The sequence below is a fragment of the Caretta caretta genome, chromosome 8 (genome assembly GCF_965140235.1).
Source record: "Caretta caretta isolate rCarCar2 chromosome 8, rCarCar1.hap1, whole genome shotgun sequence".
Lineage (NCBI taxonomy): Eukaryota > Metazoa > Chordata > Testudines > Cheloniidae > Caretta > Caretta caretta.
In genome coordinates this window covers 1,963,028-1,981,507 of record NC_134213.1, presented here as the reverse complement: position 1 = coordinate 1,981,507, position 18,480 = coordinate 1,963,028, and the positions used below count along the sequence as shown (strand labels likewise).

The 18,480-nt window shown below is 52.7% G+C and overlaps 1 long non-coding RNA gene across 3 annotated transcripts in view; it reads left to right on the top strand.

Annotated features, from left to right (window-relative positions):
* Nucleotides 1–18,480, top strand: part of LOC125641542 (uncharacterized) — a 92,744-nt gene that overhangs the window by 64,325 nt on the left and 9,939 nt on the right. The window contains exon 1 of one of the 3 annotated variants that reach the window (XR_007358081.2): nt 15,846–15,943. The exons of the other annotated variants lie outside the window; for them this stretch is intronic. This is a non-coding gene — a long non-coding RNA (uncharacterized LOC125641542). Of the gene's footprint in view, nt 1–15,845; nt 15,944–18,480 lie in introns of those variants that run through there. 3 annotated transcript variants of the gene reach the window in all.

Below are 18,480 nucleotides of genomic sequence, written 5' to 3'. Positions count from 1 at the left end.
CAAAGCGAAGGGTGTCTGCTCCGTGAATCAGAGAGAACTAATGGCTCTGGGTCCGCCCTCCAGACCGGGGAAGGGAGAAGATATCATTCATTCCTCAGGAAGAGCGCGCATTCTAGTTTGGTTCAGTGCATGCTATAGGGTTGCAAATGGCAGCTAGATGGCATAAAAGGCCTGACTCAGAGTCTGCTGAAATCCACAGGAGTCTTTCCATTGACTCCAGTAGGTTCTGGATCAGGCCCTGCAAGAGGGAACGGCAGTAAACACACTGAGGGGAACATGTTTGCACCAGCTAGTTTGCCACAAGCTCCTCCAGTTGAGCCATCAGCTAGGTGTAAATTGCTTCTCCTCTCCTCTGCTCTCCTCATTGGTCTCAAATGCCCAGGAATTAGTTAACGGAAGAAATGTTTCACTGCCCACTGCCAGGCATGATGGAATGCACAGCTACTGCCTCTTGGTGCAGAGTTTCAAGTGCTTCCATATTCTTGGCCAATGTAGATGGTGACTTATGTTCTACCCTTATGTCCTGCTTCGGGGTCACTTCCAAGAAGCATCTGGAAATAGCCCGTTTCACGGGCTAGGCAGTGGTGCGCATGCACATCTGCCCTGGCTTTTGTTACTCTCTATGATCCCTAGCATGATCCATCTCCATTTTTAAAAAATGCCTCTCTCTGAAGCAGTTTATTAGCTGTAAGTGGCAGGTCCACGATTTTCCTGCTAGCTCCAGGAGGAAGTGCAGGCATTGGCCCAGAGACGGCATCCGAACAGGCACGCAGGTGCAGGATAGATATATTCAGAGTGATATAAATGGAACGGTCAGCGGCGGGCGTGAGCATCCTCAGTGCATGTGACACAGAACTTTCTCACCAGCTGGCCCGGGGCTGTTGAACTAACTCCAGGAGGGATCAGGCTACCCAGGAACTCCACACCTGCCGAATGAAATGCACGCCCTGCGTCCTCCACCAAGGAAGAATGGTACTGTCGTTGAAGCATTAGGCCAGGACTCAGTGGATCTGGGCTCAAGTGCCAACGCAGCCCTAGACCTCCTGCCTGGCCTTGGGCAAGTCACTTGATCTCTCCAGGACCCCTTCTGCAAGCAGCGGGTCATGATGCTGTTGTGAGGATCAGTACATGGGAGGCACTCAAGCACTGTAGTGATGGGGGGACATAAGGGTCTGTCTATGCTGCAATAAAATACTCATGGCAGCAAGTCACAGATCTGGGGTCAGCTGACTTCTGCTCACAGGGCTCGGGCTGCGGAGCTAAAAATTGCAATGTAGATGTTCAGGCTTGGCCTGGAGCCCAGGCTCTGACACCTGGTGTGACCGGGGTCCCAGGGGACCCACATTCACGTTGCTCAATTAGGGAAAACTGCAAGGAATGGGACAGACAATCCCCAAAGCTGAAGGATATTCTGATACTTAGATTTACCAAACCAGCACAAAACAGCTTCTATAATACCTCACTGGTTACCCAGAAGCCAAAACACAGTTCCCTTGAAGCAACCCAGCCTTGGGCTTCCACCCAGACACACAAATCAGATATGATGGGAATGAGAAATTAATTAGAAATTAGTTTGGAACAATCCATTTGGAACAAATTGGAACACTCCAACAACAACTGCTTTATTTCAGACAAGATGTAGCTACTGAGACAAGGAGAACATCTGGCAAAAGATTAAAAATATCCCTGCAAACTGGTATTCCTGCAACATGCCTAATTAGTCATTGCCTATAGCTGGAGCAAGCGCATTCCTGTAAATGGCTAATTTCTTGGCAAGAGCCCCATCAGCTCTATTATGTAGATGTGCTTTCAGAGAAATGCCTGCCCGCAGAAAAGTAGGAGAAAAAATGTAACTGGAAATGGCATGTGGTGCAAAAATTTCCTTCCCTCTGCAAACGACTGTGTTGAGGAACATCTGTCAAACATTCAGCTAGAGCGTGAAAACTGTCTCCTCAGCAGTTGCCAAGGCTGGGGCAGGAATTTTGGTTTTGAATCTCAAAGTGAGTTGAAATGCTTTAAGAGAAACGTGAAGGTCCTCAGCCCTCAAGAGAAGATGTGCGTAGCTTCTTAACATTTGCAAGTGGACCCAGCGAAGCTACAAGGGGCTTGAAAAGAGACTTTCACAAGGAGACCTGTATTAGGTATGCGTCTGCACTGCCCCAGAGCCTTCCATTCCACCGCCCTGCGGAAGGGGTAGTTCCAAACACTGGGGACCAGTACTCGTTCGTGCTTTTCTGTGCTGCGGGTCCTCAGCTCGGAGGGTGAGGAGGGCTGTGCAGGCATCTGGGCAGAATAGACCTGAGACACTCCGCTCCTGTGACTTCCCTTCTCAGGTCTTTTTCACGACCACTGAGAAATGCATTAAACACGGTGGTCCGAGGCCTTCCGTTCAGAACAGCACCTGAGCATGTGCTGAACGTCAATCATGCGCTCAAGTGCTGACCTGCACTGGGTCCTAGCAAGGAAGCTTAGGAGACCGTCACTGGCAGCTTTTTGCCATACTGAAAATTTGACTATTTATTCCAACTCTTTGTTTTCGGTCTCAGCCACTTCTAATCCATGATGGAACTTCACCCTTCACCCGAACCCTAACCCTTGCCTTATTTCAGCATCTTGAAAGTGCAAATGAATTCTGTCATTTGATTCTCTTTTGTGCCCTATTTGCCCAACTTGCTCCCATAACTTCCGCCGAAAGGGCCTGTTTTGCTCTACAGACGCGGAGCTGGTTTTCCCCTGTCATGATCATCCACATCTTTCTATGTTTTGATTATAATTTCAACCAATATACCTGGCACTGAAGTACAGCTCACAGGTCTGAAATCCCCAGGAAAATCCTGACAGCCTTTTGGTAAGATAGTTCCTCTCTTTGCCACCCTGCAGTCCTCTGTGATAGGAGTCACTGGTTTTAGGGAGACGTTGCATTTTTTTGTTAGCAGCTTAGATCTCCTGAACATTCAGCATCTGGTGCTGGTGATTTCTTGCTTTCTCTAGGTTCTCAGTTTGGTCCAATTCAGCACCTCCTGCGTTGAGACCTCAGTCCCTGATGATGCCTGATGATTATTATTCAAAAAAATAACACATTGAGAATCAGCTTCTCCGCAATGTCCTTATCCTCTTTAATTGCTCTTCATTTCATGAGAGCCCAGCAGACCCAAGGGTTCTCTTGCAGAATTCCTGGGAAACTCCTGACAATGCCAGTCACAGTTGGCCTTGAAGGATGACTGTTCTGATCGGACACTGCAATTCCAATGTCCCAAAGAATTTTCTGAGCATTCGCTTGCTTGCTGAGCAGCAAGAATCAATCCCCTTTTCAAAGAACATTTGGTTAGTTATTCAAGAATCCGCTTGCTTCAGTTTGGGTTTGTTGGCCAAGAATGCTTTTTCCATGGCTGAAATATCAACATCAGGACTGGCTCGGTAATAAATCTTGGCTTTATTTCTCAGTCTCCCTTGCTTCCACTGGGTGTCTGTTTATTTAAGGATTCCGTCTCTGTGTCGGTTCCATATGGAGCTCCGGGGCTGAATTAAGCTCTTTGTAAATATTTGACAGTTTCTCACATAGTCATATTCTGAGTGAGGTCAAAATGGTACCAGTGCACTGGGCTAAGGGTCACCCAAAGAATGTGGTACTATGGGAACTGAAGAGAGCTTATGGCCTCGGCTGGTGGCCACATATCGATTACCATTAGCATTGCGCTCAGCAGGCGATAAGGGGAACAAATGAGCTTTAACTGAACAAGGGGTTTTGGCCTTCTTAACTTTTGTGAAGCTGGGAATTGCTGTTTTTCTTTATTTATCTGGTTTGCCACTCTTTGCCCTAGAGAATGATCCTCTTATACAGGAAGACCTGAACTCAAGAAGGAAGAAGCAGGCTGGCTGTTATTGAAGCCTGATTCTCTGAACAAGCTTATTAATAAGCGGCTTCTCCAGCATCCCTCACTTGGAGAAAGGAGAACAAGTGCTGGCTTTGAGTCCTTAGAATCGGTCATTGCTCTAGCCTCTCTCTATACATGTGCAGAATGAAATGAACACAGACGTTTCCATGTCATTGATTTTCATAATGGTGTGTGGGACATTTTAAGATTTTTTATTATACTTTCTTAAATCAATCCATTCCCAATTAATCTCTAATTAAATGAATTTTCTGTGTTTTTGGAGGCTATTTTTGTAGTGCATGGCAGCCTAATTACAATCATTATCTTGCCTCGAAACCATTTAAAATAAGTTGTAGTTAATGGTGTGTGTGTGTGTGTGTGTATGTATGCACACACATATATAATGTGTGTATGTGTGTCTATATATAAAAGTATAATTATATAATTTATATATAATTAAATGCAACTCTGTGTGTGTGTGTGTACACAACTATGTATATAGGTGTAGGTGTGTAACTAAATGCAACAATTTGCATTTTATCCATTGTAAAGCTCACACAATTTAAAAGGTTACACAGGTTAGAGGTTACATGTCACTCCAAGTTAAAAACCTCAACGGGGCAAAAAATGACATCCCAAAAGCAACATTAACCCAGGTGCGTGACCTGCATGTGTCTCTAATTAGTATGTGCAGATCAGGGAAGAGTGTTGTAACAATCACCTACTGGCAGTAAAACTGTTTTAAGCTCCAGGTAATTTTACCAGATAATTACCAGCTTCACCAAAGTCACTGGAAAATGGTTCCCAGTAGACCTGTGGGGTTGGGATTATCAACCCCATGGACTCTGGAGACATAAACTCCCCCAGATGTTTTGTTGTGAGCTGCAGAATCCGTGTGCTGCCCCAAGGGGTGAATTTGAGATTAGATATCCGGTTTATAGACTCCTAGCCCATTAGACCTTTTTAAATGAAAGCTTCCCTTTGCAAATGCCCATTGCCTAGTGTCCTGCTTCTTCCTAGGGAAGCAAGTGTAAGTTGCTGGATGATTCAAATAAAGACGTTCTTCCACCCAGGTCAGAGGGTCAAAGCCATAGTGTTACAGAGGGACTTTTAATTATGGTTTATTACTGACCTAACGGTGACAGATAACACTGATTAATAGTGTATGTTTTTCCTATAATAATATTCACACCCCTGCCAAAATAAGCAATCTGCCTTCATGTTCCCCAAAAGAGAATAATAGAATATCAAGGTTGGAAGGGACCTCAGGAGGTCATCTAGTCCAACCCCCTGGTCAAAGCAGGACCAATCCCCAACTAAATCTTCCCAGCCAGAGCTTTGTCAAGCCTGACTTGAAAAACTTCAAAGGAAGGCAATTCCACCACCTCCCTAGGTAACGCATTCCAGTGTTTCACCACCCTCCTAGTGAAAAAGTTGTTCCTAATATCCCGAACCGAGACCTCCCCCACTGCAACTTGAGACCATTACTCCTCGTTCTGTCATCTGCTACCACTGAGAACAGTCTAGATCCATCCTCTTTGGAACCCTCTTTCAGGTAGTTGAAAGCAGCTATCAAATCCCCCCTCATTCTTCTCTTCTGCAGACAAAACAATCCCAGTTCCCTCAGCCTCTCCTCATAAGTCATGTATTCCAGTCCCCTAATCATTTTGTTGCCCTCCGCTGGACGTTTTCCAATTTTTTCACATCCTTCTTGTAGTGTGGGGCCCAAACCCGGACCCAGTACTCCAGATGAGGCCTCACCAATGTCGAATAGGGGGAAACGATCACGTCCCTCGATCTGCTGGCAATGCCCCTACGTATATAGCCCAAAATGCCACTGGCCTTCTTGGCAACAAGGGCACACTGCTGACTCATATCCAGCTTCTCGTCCACTGTCACCCCTAGGTCCTTTTCCGCAGAACTGCTGCCTAGCCATTCGGTCCCTAGTCTGTAGCGGTGCATTGGATTCTTCCATCCTAAGTGCAGGACCCTGCACTTATCCTTATTGAACCTCATCAGATTTCTTTTGGCCCAATCCTCCAATTTGTCTAGGTCCTTCTGTATCCTATCCCTCCCCTCCAGCGTATCTACCACTCCTCCCAGTTTAGTATCATCCGCAAATTTGCTGAGAGTGCAATCCACACCATCCTCCAGATCATTTATGAAGATATTGAACAAAACCGGCCCCAGGACCGACCCTTGGGGCACTCCACTTGATACCGGCTGCCAACTAGACTTGGAGCCATTGATCACTACCCGTTGAGCCCGACAATCTAGCCAGCTTTCTACCCACCTTATAGTGCATTCATCCAGCCCATACTTCCTTAACTTGCTGACAAGAATACTGTGGGAGACCGTGTCAAAAGCTTTGCTAAAGTCAAGAAACAATACATCCACTGCTTTCCCTTAATCCACAGAACCAGTAATCTCATCATAGAAGGCGATTAGATTAGTCAGGCATGACCTTCCCTTGGTGAATCCATGCTGGCTGTTCCTGATCACCTTCCTCTCATGCAAGTGCTTCAGGATTGATTCTTTGAGGACCTGCTCCATGATTTTTCCAGGGACTGAGGTGAGGCTGACTGGCCTGTAGTTCCCAGGATCCTCCTTCTTCCCTTTTTTAAAGATTGGCACTACATTAGCCTTTTTCCAGTCATCCGGGACTTCCCCGGTTCGCCACGACTTTTCAAAGATAATGGCCAATGGCTCTGCAATCACAGCCGCCAGTTCCTTCAGCACTCTCGGATGCAACTCGTCCGGCCCCATGGACTTGTGCACGTCCAGCTTTTCTAAATAGTCCCTAACCACCTCTATCTCCACAGAGGGCTGGCCATCTCTTCCCCATTTTGTGATGCCCAGCGCAGCAGTCTGGGAGCTGACCTTGTTACCTCCACTTGATACTGACTGCCAACTAGACATGGAGCCATTGATCACTACCCATTGAGCCCGACAATCTAGCCAGCTTTCTATCCACGTTATAGTCCATTCATCCAGCCCATACTTCTTTAACTTGCTGGCAAGAATACTGTGGGAGACTGTATCAAAAGCTTTGCTAAAGTCAAGGAATAACACGTCCACTGCTTTCCCCTCATCCACAGAGCCAGTTATCTCATCATAGAAGGCAATTAGATTAGTCAGGCATGACTTGCCCTTGGTGAATCCATGCTGACTGCTCCTGATCACTTTCCTCTCCTCTAAGAGCTTCAGAATTGATTCTTTGAGGACCTGCTCCATGATTTTTCCAGGGACTGAGGTGAGGCTGACTGGCCTGTAGTTCCCCGGATCCTCCTTCTTCCCTTTTTTAAAGATTGGCACTACATTAGCCTTTTTCCAGTTGTCCGGGACCTCCCCCAATTGCCATGAGTTTTCAAAGATAATGGCCAATGGCTCTGCAATCACATCCGCCAACTCCTTTAGCACTCTCGGATGCAGTGCATCCGGCCGCATGGACTTGTGCACGTCCAGCTTTTCTAAATAGTCCTGAACAACTTCTTTCTTCACAGAGGGCTGGTCACCTCCTCCCCATGCTCTGTTGCCCAGTGCTGTAGTCTGGGAGCTGACCTTGTTCATGAAGGCAGAGGCAAAAAAAGCATTGAGTACATTAGCTTTTTCCACATCCTCTGTCACTAGGTTGCCTTCCTCATTCAGTAAGGGGCCCACACTTTCCTTGACTTTCTTCTTGTTGCTAACATACCTGAAGAAACCCTTCTTGTTACTCTTAACTGTGACAGGGTCAGGCCAGATGGCTACAGGAGAGTAATAGAAGGCAGATATATTAGCCCCAGGTTAAGTAGGTCCCTTTTCCCTGGGTAAGGTAACAGGGAAGGTTTTTTGAAACAAAAAGAAAGTTTATTGGTAACGCTTACAGAATTACCAAAGAAACAAAACAACTATGCAACAAAACAACGCAATCAGAAGGTACAACACAGCAGCTTTCAGGAGGGAGAAGTGTTCAGGCTAGCCTGGGCCCAAAGGGCTTCCTCGACACTCGTGGTCTTCCACCCTCCTGAGTTACCTGGTGGCCTAGAGCGGGGGGGCTTCCTCGACACTCGTGGTCTTCCACCCCCTCGAGTTACCTAGTGCCGCGCCCAGTGTCACCGATCCTCCCTCTCCTGAGAGTGCCCGGTAAGATGGGCACGGCTGCGGGGTGGGCGGTTTGGGGGGGGGGGGGGGTAGACACCCATGTATTATAGGACCCCTCCTAGATGACAGGAATGATGGTATCCCCAGCGGCGACGGCTGGGGCTGGCGTCTCTCGCTCTTACCCTCAATCAAAGGGTCAGACGGAGGGAACCGGACGGGGTCACCGAGCAGAGAACCCCAGACAGCGCCCACCGCTCCTCGAATGCTTCAAGGGAGTCGGTGGATGCCGCCCAGAGGAACTCCGCCCGGATACGTGAATGTACTGAGGATCGGAAAACGGCCCCACAATCGCAGGACGTTTCGTGGGCCAACCTCCTCTCTCTGGTTTTATAAATGGCTGTTTTAGCCAAAGCTAGGAGGAGGTTGACTAGAAGATCCCGCGACTTTGTGGGGCCACGGATGGGAAGTGTATAGATAAAAAGGTGGGGGGAAAAATGAAGCCAAAAGCGTAATAGAATATTTGTGAGGAGCCGGAAAAGGGACTGCAATCTGGCACACTCTAAATACATGTGCGCCAGGGTTTCCCTCACATTACAAAAAGGACAAGTGTCCGGAATGGGGGTAAACCGTGTCAAAAACACGCCCGTGCTCACAGCTCCGTGAAGGAGCCGCCAACTGATGTCCCCGACGGGCCTTGGGACCAAGGTGGAATACAGGCTGGCCCACCGAGGTTGCTCACCCTCCAAAGGTGGCAGGAGATCCCGCCACTTTGTATCGGGGCGGGACACCAGGGTATGGGCGTGAAGGGTGTGAAGCGTAAGTGTATATAAGTATTTCCGTGAAGCAATTTGAAAGCTTACCGGCTGCAGTTCGTGCAGCCGGCTTGCAGTGAAAGGGTGAGGGGTTTGTTGGGATCTACGGGGTGGGGGCCCGATGGAAAGGTCCGGCGGGCCTGGGGTAAGGGATGGGCGGGGTGCGCCCTCGCACAAGGCTCGGCTAACGTAAGCCCGAGCAGCGGGGGTCAAAGCGGCCTTCACCTCCTGAAGTACGCGCCGGGGGGTTCGGAGGCTGGAGAGCCCCATGCGCCGAGCAAGCATCAGGGGATCCAGCCAGTCTCTCCGGTCGTAGTCCAGGAGGTCTCCGACCCTCGTGACTTCCGCCAGGACCAACCTCTGGCGCACCGAGCGGGACTCCGCCACCTGCACACGGAGCTGGGGATTGTGTAGCAGGGGCTCCGTGAGGAGATCTGCTCCCACGGTGGCCGCCACAGACCTGGTTGTTAAAAACAGTTTCCAGGCCCGGAGGAGGTCCTGGTAGAAGACCGGCAGCCCAGAGAGGTCTCGCGGAAAACCCCTCGGTGAAAGATAAAAGAGCTGCCGGTCATATCGAAACCCTTGGAAACGGCGCAGGAAGGCGTGCGCCAGTATGCTCCACGCCGAACTACGTGCACTATAAAAGAGCCTCTGCAGGGCCTGGAGGCGGAAAACGCGGACCTGAGTGTACAGACACTTCAGGCCCTGCCCTCCTTCCTTCAGGGGTAGATGAAGAACTCCAACAGGGGCCCAGTGCATTCCTGACCAGAAGAACTCTAGAATCAATCTCCGGAGGTGGGTCAGGAAACCCGGGGCCGGGGCCAGGGTGTTGAGCCGGTACCAGAGCGTGGACAGGACTAGTTGGTTAAGCACCAGTGCTCTCCCTCGGAGGGAGAGACATCGGAGTAGCCTCGTCCATCTCCGGATCCGCTCTATCACCCCGCCCTCTAAATTTTGCCAGTTCTCCGGCGGGGAAGGATGCGTGGCGGAAAGGTAAACGCCGAGATAGAGCAGTGGACCCGCACTCCACCGGATGGTCTGAAGTGCGGGTGGGAGGGAGCTTACCTGCCGCCAGTCCCCCACCGCCAAGCCAGAGCTCTTGACCCAGTTGACTCGGGCGGAGGAGGCTGCCGAATAGATGGCTTGGCATGCCTCCACTCGCGCCAAGTCTCCCGGGTCCTGGACCACGAGGAGTACGTCATCGGCGTACGCCGACAGGACCAGCCGCAGCTCCGGCTCCCGCAGCACCAACCCTGTCATCCTCCTGCGGAGGAGACAGAGGAAAGGCTCGATCGCCAGAGCGTACAACTGGCCCGAGAGGGGGCACCCCTGCCGCACTCCTCGCCCGAAGCTGACCGGTTCAGTCAGGGTCCAGTTGAGCCTAACCAAACACTCCGCGGAGGCATACAGCACCCGGAGAAAACTCACAAACTGAGGTCCAAATCCAAACGCCTGCAGAGTGCTCAGGAGGTACTCATGGTCTACTCTATCGAACGCCTTCTCCTGATCAAGAGACAGGAGGGCGAACGATAGACCATCTCTCCGCCCGAGTTCCAAAAGGTCTCGGACTAGAAAGAGGTTGTCGAAAATGCTGCGACCTGGGACAGTATAGGTCTGGTCTGGGTGGACCACGTCCGCCATCACGGACCCTAGCCGCAGCGAAATTGCTTTCGCTACAATTTTGTAATCTGTGCTAAGGAGTGAGACGGGACACCAGTTTCGTAGATCGCGGAGGTCCCCCTTCTTTGGCAGCAAAGCGAGCACCGCTCGCCTGCATGACAGAGGGAGGACCCCGCTCTGCAAGGACTCAGCCCAGACGGTGACTAGGTCTGGGCCGAGAATGTCCCAGAACGCGCGGTAAAACTCCACGGTCAGCCCGTCCATGCCCGGAGATTTATTGGTGGGCATGCGACGGAGGGCTTCCGAGAACTCGGCCAGGGTGAGAGGCAACTCTAGTCGGTCTCGGTCGCCCACGCTGACCGTGGGGAGTTCCTCCCAGAGCACCTCACAAGCGTCAGGATCGGTCGGGTCCGGGGAGAAAAGGCTTGTGTAGAAGTCACGGGCCCTCCCACACATCTCCTCCGGATCCGTGAGGGGGGTACCGTCTTCTGCAAGAAGGCAGGTGACGTGTTTCTTGGCCCCCCTCGTTTTCTCCAGGGCATAGAAGAAGCGGGAGCCGCGGTCCATCTCCCGAAGGAGGCGGATGCGGGACCGAACAAAGGCACCTCGGGCCCGGTGGTCCTCAAGGGCCCGAAGCTCCTCCCGCTTCTCCCGGCACGCTCCGCAGAGGGACGGGTCCTCGGGATCGGCGGCCAGGCGCCTCTCCATCTCTAAGACCTCCCGTTCCAACTGCTCTATCGCCGCATTTCGCCGTCGGCTGGTGCCCCGAGTGTAGTCACGGCAGAAGAGCTTGGCGCGCACCTTCCCGAGATCCCACCATCGCCGCACCGAGGGAAAGGCACGCCACTGCTCCCGCCAGGCCAGCCAAAACTCCCGGAAGGACAGCACAAAGCTCTCGTCCTCCAACAGGCTGTTATTAAAGTGCCAATAGGCCGGCCCCGGTCTCTCTGCACGGAGGGAGACCGTTACAGTGACTAAATGATGATCGGAGAATGGGGCCGGCCGAACGGCGGAGGAGTGGGCTTGTGAAAGGTGGAAACGGGATAAATAAATACGGTCCAACCGAGAGTGGTGTGACCGATGGGCCTCCACCCGAACAAAGGTGAACGTGGAGGTGTCATCTGGGTGATGGTCACGCCAGACGTCCACTAGGGAGTGATGGTCAACTATCCCTTGGAGAATATTTGCAGCGGCTGGACTCGGTTCGGCCCCTGAGCGATCCCGTTCCTCGAGGGTGGTGTTAAAGTCCCCTCCCAGGACCAGGCACTCGTGCGAATCCAGGGTGCCGAGAAAGTCGGACACCTGCTGATAAAATTGTGGCCGCCTGGAGCTCATTTGCGGGGCATAAATATTGACAAGATTAACCACGAGCCCCTCCATACGGACTCGAAGGTGCAGCACGTGGCCCGGCACGGCCTCATTAACCCCTAGCACCTCAGGCCATAGGTTGGGGGAGAACAGGGTTGCCACTCCAGCCTGCCAGGTCGCAAAATGGCTAAAGTATACCCCGTCCCCCCACTCCAGCCGCCACCTGTCCTCGGCGGTCGGGTCCGTATGAGTCTCCTGCAGGAAAACTATAGAATACCTCCCTTCCCGAAGGTAAGAGAGCACCTGGGACCTGCGGAGAACCATCCTACAGCCCCTGGTATTCAGGGTCGCAATAATAAGAGGCGTCATGCGGAGGGCTGGGGGGGTGGGGGCCTCGTATTGGCGGGGGGATTCAGGGCCCCCGGCGGGTTGCACAGCAACCCATGACCCATCCCGTGGGTGAGTAGATCGTGTCGGAAGTTGCGGGCTCGCTCGTAGGCCGCAGCACCACGCTTTCCTTGACCCCTGCTTTCCTTTATAAGGGCCCTTGTGGCCTGGAGGATTTGATCAAAGTCCCCCCATAGCCGAAGGGCCAGCTGTGCCTTATCGCGGGCGCCACGGGTGTGCTCTAGGAACTTCCGTAGCGCATGCCGCAGCTCATGGGGGGGTGGGGTTACAATTCCCGAGGTATTCCCTGATGGGCCTCTTAATACAGCCTCGTGGTCCGCTAAGGCAGGTAAACAGGGTGCGGACCACCGACGGGGCGTCTGACAGGCTGGGGTTATTAAATTCATTTCATGCCTTGGGGTGGAGGGGGATGGCAGGGGAAAAATTGCCACTCCTAATGGGTCGCGGCTAGAAAGTGCAAAGACTGCTCCCTGGGGGGAATCTGCAAAAGGCGGAAAGGAAATAACCCCAGGGGCGGCATTAACATTACAGGAGGAGGGACCTTGGGCAGGGGCAGGGGTGGGGGCAGGGGCAGGGGTAAGGCTCTGGGGTGCAGGAGGCAAGTAGCTAAAGGAAAGTGCCTCCTGAGCAGAGTCAAGGGTTAAGGGGTAAGGGAGGGGGCTCCCAATAATGCTAGATGCTGGCTCCATGGTGGTCTTGGCGGCCATGGCATCAGGTGGTGGACCACTTTCTGCAGAGTGCTCACCCGGGAAGACAATTAGGGGGAGGGAGCATGGGGAAAGGGAGGCTGGGGTAAGGCTACCCAGCTCAAGGTCAGCCGGCAGCAAATCATCCCCTCCCTGGGTGACCGGGGTCAAATCTAGGGCCTCAATCTCCGCATACACGGGGGAGAGGCCAACTCCTGCCACCCCGGGGGCCTCTCCTCTAGGGTCCGCCTCAACGGCCGCCTCGGGGTCCGCGGGGGGTTCGGGTAGCGTCCAGGCAGAAGGGGCGTCCTCAGAAGTCTCGGAGGGGAGGGTCTCCCGTGGAGGGGGGATTCTGCCCTCCAATGCCAGTCCGTCTTCCCCTCCCGACACCAGCGGATGGATCTCGCTCACGGCCGTGGCGGGAGGCTCGATAGCAGTGCCTCCTTTCCTGGTCTTCCGGGGGGCTTCTGCGTCGGGTGGATGCAGCGGAGCTCGAGCCTTCCGCTTGCCTCGCTTCCCCTGGACTAGGGTCCAGCCCTCCATAGCGTCATCTGGGGGCTGGTTAGCAGGGGTCGTGCCGGGGGGCGGAGGCGATGGTTTAGGGGTTCGGGGAGGTAGCGGTGGGGCAACATGAGGGGCGGGGGCTTCTCCTTGGGGAGGGCCCTCTCCTATACCCGATAATATCCTTGCCCCACCCTCCTCCATGGGCTCTGTTGGGTTGGTACTAGCAAGGGTGGAAATCCCTTGCTCGCCCGGGCGTTGTAGGGAAGGTATCTCCTGGGCCCGGACGGGAGCAGCAATGGGTCGAGTAGGAGGAGGGTTGGTTTCAGGTGCCGGGCAGCCAGGGGCGTCGGCAGCAACGGGGCCGATGTCCTGCCGGGTCTCGGGGGTTTCGGGGACCCCTCCCCCCCGGGCCAAAGGGCAGTCTCTGCGGACATGCCCCGCTGAATGGCAGAGGTAGCACCGGGCCTCTCCGGTAGAATAAAAGACCCGATAGCGGGCTCCCTAGTAGGGGACTAGAAAGGACCCCTCAAGCGCCTCTTCGTCACGCGCTCCTGCCGGTGGTAGAAGCTGCACTTGCCGGCGGAACGAAAAAATGTGACGGAGGGTGGGGTCCTTGCAGCCCAACGGGAGAGGGCTGATGACAGAGACAAGTTTCCCCAGGGTGGAAAGAGCGGGTAACAGGGCAGCATTGGGTAAGAAGGGAGGAACGGAGGTAAGGACGAGGCGGACGCCCAGGTCTTCTAACGGTTCTAGGGGGACAAACACCCCCCCCACCGTCAGGCCCCTCTCTACCGCCTCCTGGGCGGCATCCTCCGAGGCTAAGAAGAAAACAACCTTCCCATACATCTTGGAGGCCGCCACAATAGCCGTGGGTCCTACCACCTTCGCCAACGCCTGCACGTATATCTCCACGTGGGGCGAGGCGGGCACCAGGAGGCAACGGACGCCGTGCTTCCTGGTCAAAGCGGGGAAAGGGCCTCGGCCGCTGGTGATGGTGGCGGAGGCGGGGGGGGGGCGAGATGACGAGGCGGCAGGTAGGGGAGAGCCCGCTGCCGCCCGGGCATACGTCCCGGGGGCCGGGGGAGGGGCAATCGCAGAGCTGGTGGAGGGAAATACAGGGAGGGGCGCCACGGTTGATGACGAGGCCGCAGCGGTGGGGGCAGCCCCTGCCATGGCGGGCTCAGTGGTTTTAGCGGGGCCCTTTCCTTTCCACCCGCCCTGGCCCTTCCGGCGAACCGGGGGGGGTTTCCTAGAATCTGGGTGGGCGGTGGGTGCAGCAGCAGCAGCAATCACCCTGGTGCCTCCTGCTACCGGTGCCCCAGCAGGGGGGGTGGCAAGTATCTTAGCAATAGTGGCAGGGGGGGGACCTTGGGGGTCGGGCAGGGGTGGTGGTGGGGAAGGGACAACTAATTTTATGGAAGCAATCTCACCCCTCTCGTTCCCCGCCATTGTGAGCAGGGAAAGACAGGGAGACACCGGAAGGAGGGGGGGGGGAGGGGAGAAAACGGAATAGCCCCTCCTTCCACTAGGCTGCAAACAAAAAGAGAAGGGATGCCGAGGGGGGGGGGACTGGGAGGAGGGGGGGGACAAAATCGGGGTCCAGTAATAGGGGCAAGCTGTGGGATAAGCAATCCGGGGGGGGGGGTGCAGACCCACACACGTTTGTCCAAAGAGTCTCGGTTGGTCGGCTGTTGTGTCCGGTCCGGAAGGCAAAGTTCAAAGCGAACAGCTGGATCCGAAAGGAGATGGCAGATTGCCAGCAGGGACAGACGGCGGGGGGGCCGTGACAGTTGTAATAACGATGGGGGGGTAGGGGCACCGATGGATCGGGGGTGGGGGTCTCCACGCCACACCCCCTGTGCCGCCACAAACGCAAGTAATCACAGTCAAACTCCCCCCCACGAGAGTATAATTCAGAAAGTTACTCAATCTTACGGCCCTCTTCACGATGATTTATAGCTCCCTTGAATTATTTCTTCTGTCTGCTGAAATCTCCTTCTCCGGCTGTGTTGGCTGTGTTCCAAGGCCTTCGGCATGTTAAGAATGTTGTAAAGTCCGAGCTGCTGGCAAGACGGCTGGGTCTGGGGGTTTCCACTCCCCCCTCCAGACAGCAAATCGGCAATCTTCCCCCCCCTCCTCCGGGGGCTCAGCTGAGGCAAGTAGCTGCGCCCGAAAGCAGGCGTGGGGGGGGCGGGTGCTGGCAAAGGACGTAGACGGAAAAAAAAACACAAAAAATGAAAAGAAAAACAAAAAAAGCGTCTGACCCGGTCGGGGGGGGACTAAGGCAGGTGCAAAAAGTAAGAAAAATCCGGGCCAGGGGGCTTTAGGAAAGAACAGAAAGCAGATAGCTGAGGAGCAAGCAAAAGACGTTCCGTTTCCCAACAGGGAAGGTTCCAGAACAATCAGGAACCTTCTGGAGACAATTAAGACGGCTGATTAGAACACCTGCAGCCAATCAAGAAGCTGCTAGAATCAATTAAGGCAGGCTAATCAGGGCATCTGGGTTTTAAAAAGGAGCTCACTTCAGTTTGTGGTGTGCGTGTGAAGAGTTGGGAGCAAGAGGCACTAGGAGCTGAGAGTGAGAACGCGGACTGTCGGAGGACTGAGGTGTACAAGCATTATCAGACACCAGGAGGAAGGTCCTGTGGTGAGGATAAAGAAGGGGTTGGGAGGAGGCCATGGGGAAGTAGCCCAGGGAGTTGTAGCTGTCACACAGCTGTTCCAGGAGGCACTCTAGACAGCTGCATGCCACAGGGCCCTGGGCTGGAACCCGGAGTAGAGGGCGGGCCGGGTTCCCCCCAAATCCTCCCACCTCCTGGTCAGACACAGGAGGAGTCGACCTGGACTGTGGGTTCGCGAAAACGGCCAAACTGAGGGCTGCTGTGAAGCTCCAAGGCGAGCAAATCTGCCAATAAGCGCAAGACCCACCAAAGTAGAGGAGGAACTTTGTCACAAACATCTCTTGCTAGCTGCAACTCCAGGTGTGATTTGGCCTTCCTGATTTCACTCCTGCATGCCTGAGCAATATTTTTATACTCATCCCTGGTCATTTGTCCAATCTCTCACTTCTTGTAAGCTACTTTTTTGTGTTTAAGATCAGCAAGGATTTCACTGTTAAGCCAAGCTGGTTGCCTGCCATATTTACTATTCTCTCTACACATCGGGATGGTTTGTCCCTGTAACCTCAGTAAGGATTCTTTAAAATACAGCCAGCTTTCCTGGACTCCTTTCCCCCTCATGTTATTCTCCCAGGGGATCCTGCCCATCAGTTCCCTGAGGGAGTCAAAGTCTGCTTTTCTGAAGTCCAGGGTCCGTATTCTGCTGCTCTCCTTTCTTCCCTGTGTCAGGATCCTGAACTCAACCATCTCGTGGTCACTGCCTCCCAGGTTCCCATCTACTTTTGCTTCCCGCACTAATTCTTCCCGGTTTGTGAGCAGCAGGTCAAGAAGAGCTCTGCCCCTAGTTGGTTCCTCCAGCACTTGCACCAGGAAATTGTCCCCTGTGCTTTCCAAAAACTTCCTGGATTGTCTGTGCACCGCTGTATTGCTCTCCCAGCAGATATCAGGGTGATTGAAGTCTCCCATGAGAACCAGGGCCTGCGATCTAGTCACTTCTGTGAGTTGCCAGAAGAAAGCCTCATCCCCCTGGTCCGGTGGTCTATAGCAGACTCCCACCACGACATCACCCTTGTTGCTCGCATTTCTAAACTTAATCCAGAGACTCTCAGGTTTTGCTGCAGTTTCATACCAGAGCTCTGAGCAGTCATACTGCTCCCTTACATACAATGCAACTCCCACACCTTTTCTGCCCTTCCTGTCCTTCCTGAACAGTTTATATCCATCCATGATAGTACTCCAGTCATGTGAGTTATCCCACCAAGTCTCTGTTATTCCAAACACATCATAATTCCTTGACTGTGCCAGGACTTCCAGTTCTCCCTGCTTGTTTCCCAGGCGTCTTGCCTTTGCGTATAGGCACTTGAGATAACCCGCTGATCGCCCGGCTTTCTCAGTATGAGGCAGGAGCCCTCCCCCTTGCGCTTTCCTGCTCGTACTTCCTCCCGGTATCCCACGTCCCCACTTACCTCAGGGCTTTGGTCTCCTTCCCCCAGTGAACATAGTTTAAAGAAGGAGATATAAGCCCCAGAGAGTGGTGAGTCATGGGAAGCGGGTGCATCTCCTACTTGCTTTATGGTAAGTATTTCTGCATGAGTCTGAAAACCTAAACGCCCATTTAAAAATGTGAATGGGACCATTTGTATGAGAGAGGCATGTGGCCCCGTGCTCAGGGACCCCTGAGTTCTGATCCCCGCTCTGCCCGCAATGCCCGCTGCAGCCGCTGGCTTAGCTGGTGTATGGCACCCAGCACACGTATGCCATTGCTACTCAGCTTTATTGTACAAAAAAGGGCCCCATAAATATAAATGAGACCAACTGAAGACAGAGATACATACCTGATGGAGCTGTGTAGAGGCATAAATTATTCTGCAGCACATTTGGCTGTCAGAGCAAGCTTTGTGCCTTAGTACAGTGTTGGGATGTAATAAAGATAAGATGTTAGAGACTCATTTTATGATGCTCTCTTCTGCCGGCAGAGCTGTTTATCTTTCTTTTCAACCTTCCAACTTTCTTACTTTGATTCTGATTCTATACCAAAATGCAATTGTAACCAGGGAGTCATCATTGCCCTGGCATGGTTCCAGGGGGGTCCCGCAGGATTTGGTTCTTGGCCCTGCGCTATTTCATACTTTTCTCAATGACCTGGAAGAAAACATAAAATCATCATGGATAAAGTCTGAAGATGACACAAAAACTGGAGGACTGGTAAATAATGACTAGAACAGGTCTCCAATACAGAGCGATCTGGGTTACATGGTAAACTGGGTGCAAGCAAATAATATGCGATATAATATGACTAAATGTAAATGTATCTATAAGTATCAACAAGGGGAACAAATATTTAGTAATGGGGCTTTTCAATCTAGCAGAGAAAGGCCTAACGTTATCCAATGGCTCTAAGTTGAAGCTAGACAAATTCAGACTGGAAACAAGGTGTAAATTTTTAACACAGAGGGTAATTAACCATCCGAACAACCTGCCAAGGGTCATGGTGGATTCTCCATCACTGACCATTTTTAAATCAAGACTGGATGTCTTTTCTAAAAGCTCTGCTCTAGGAATTATT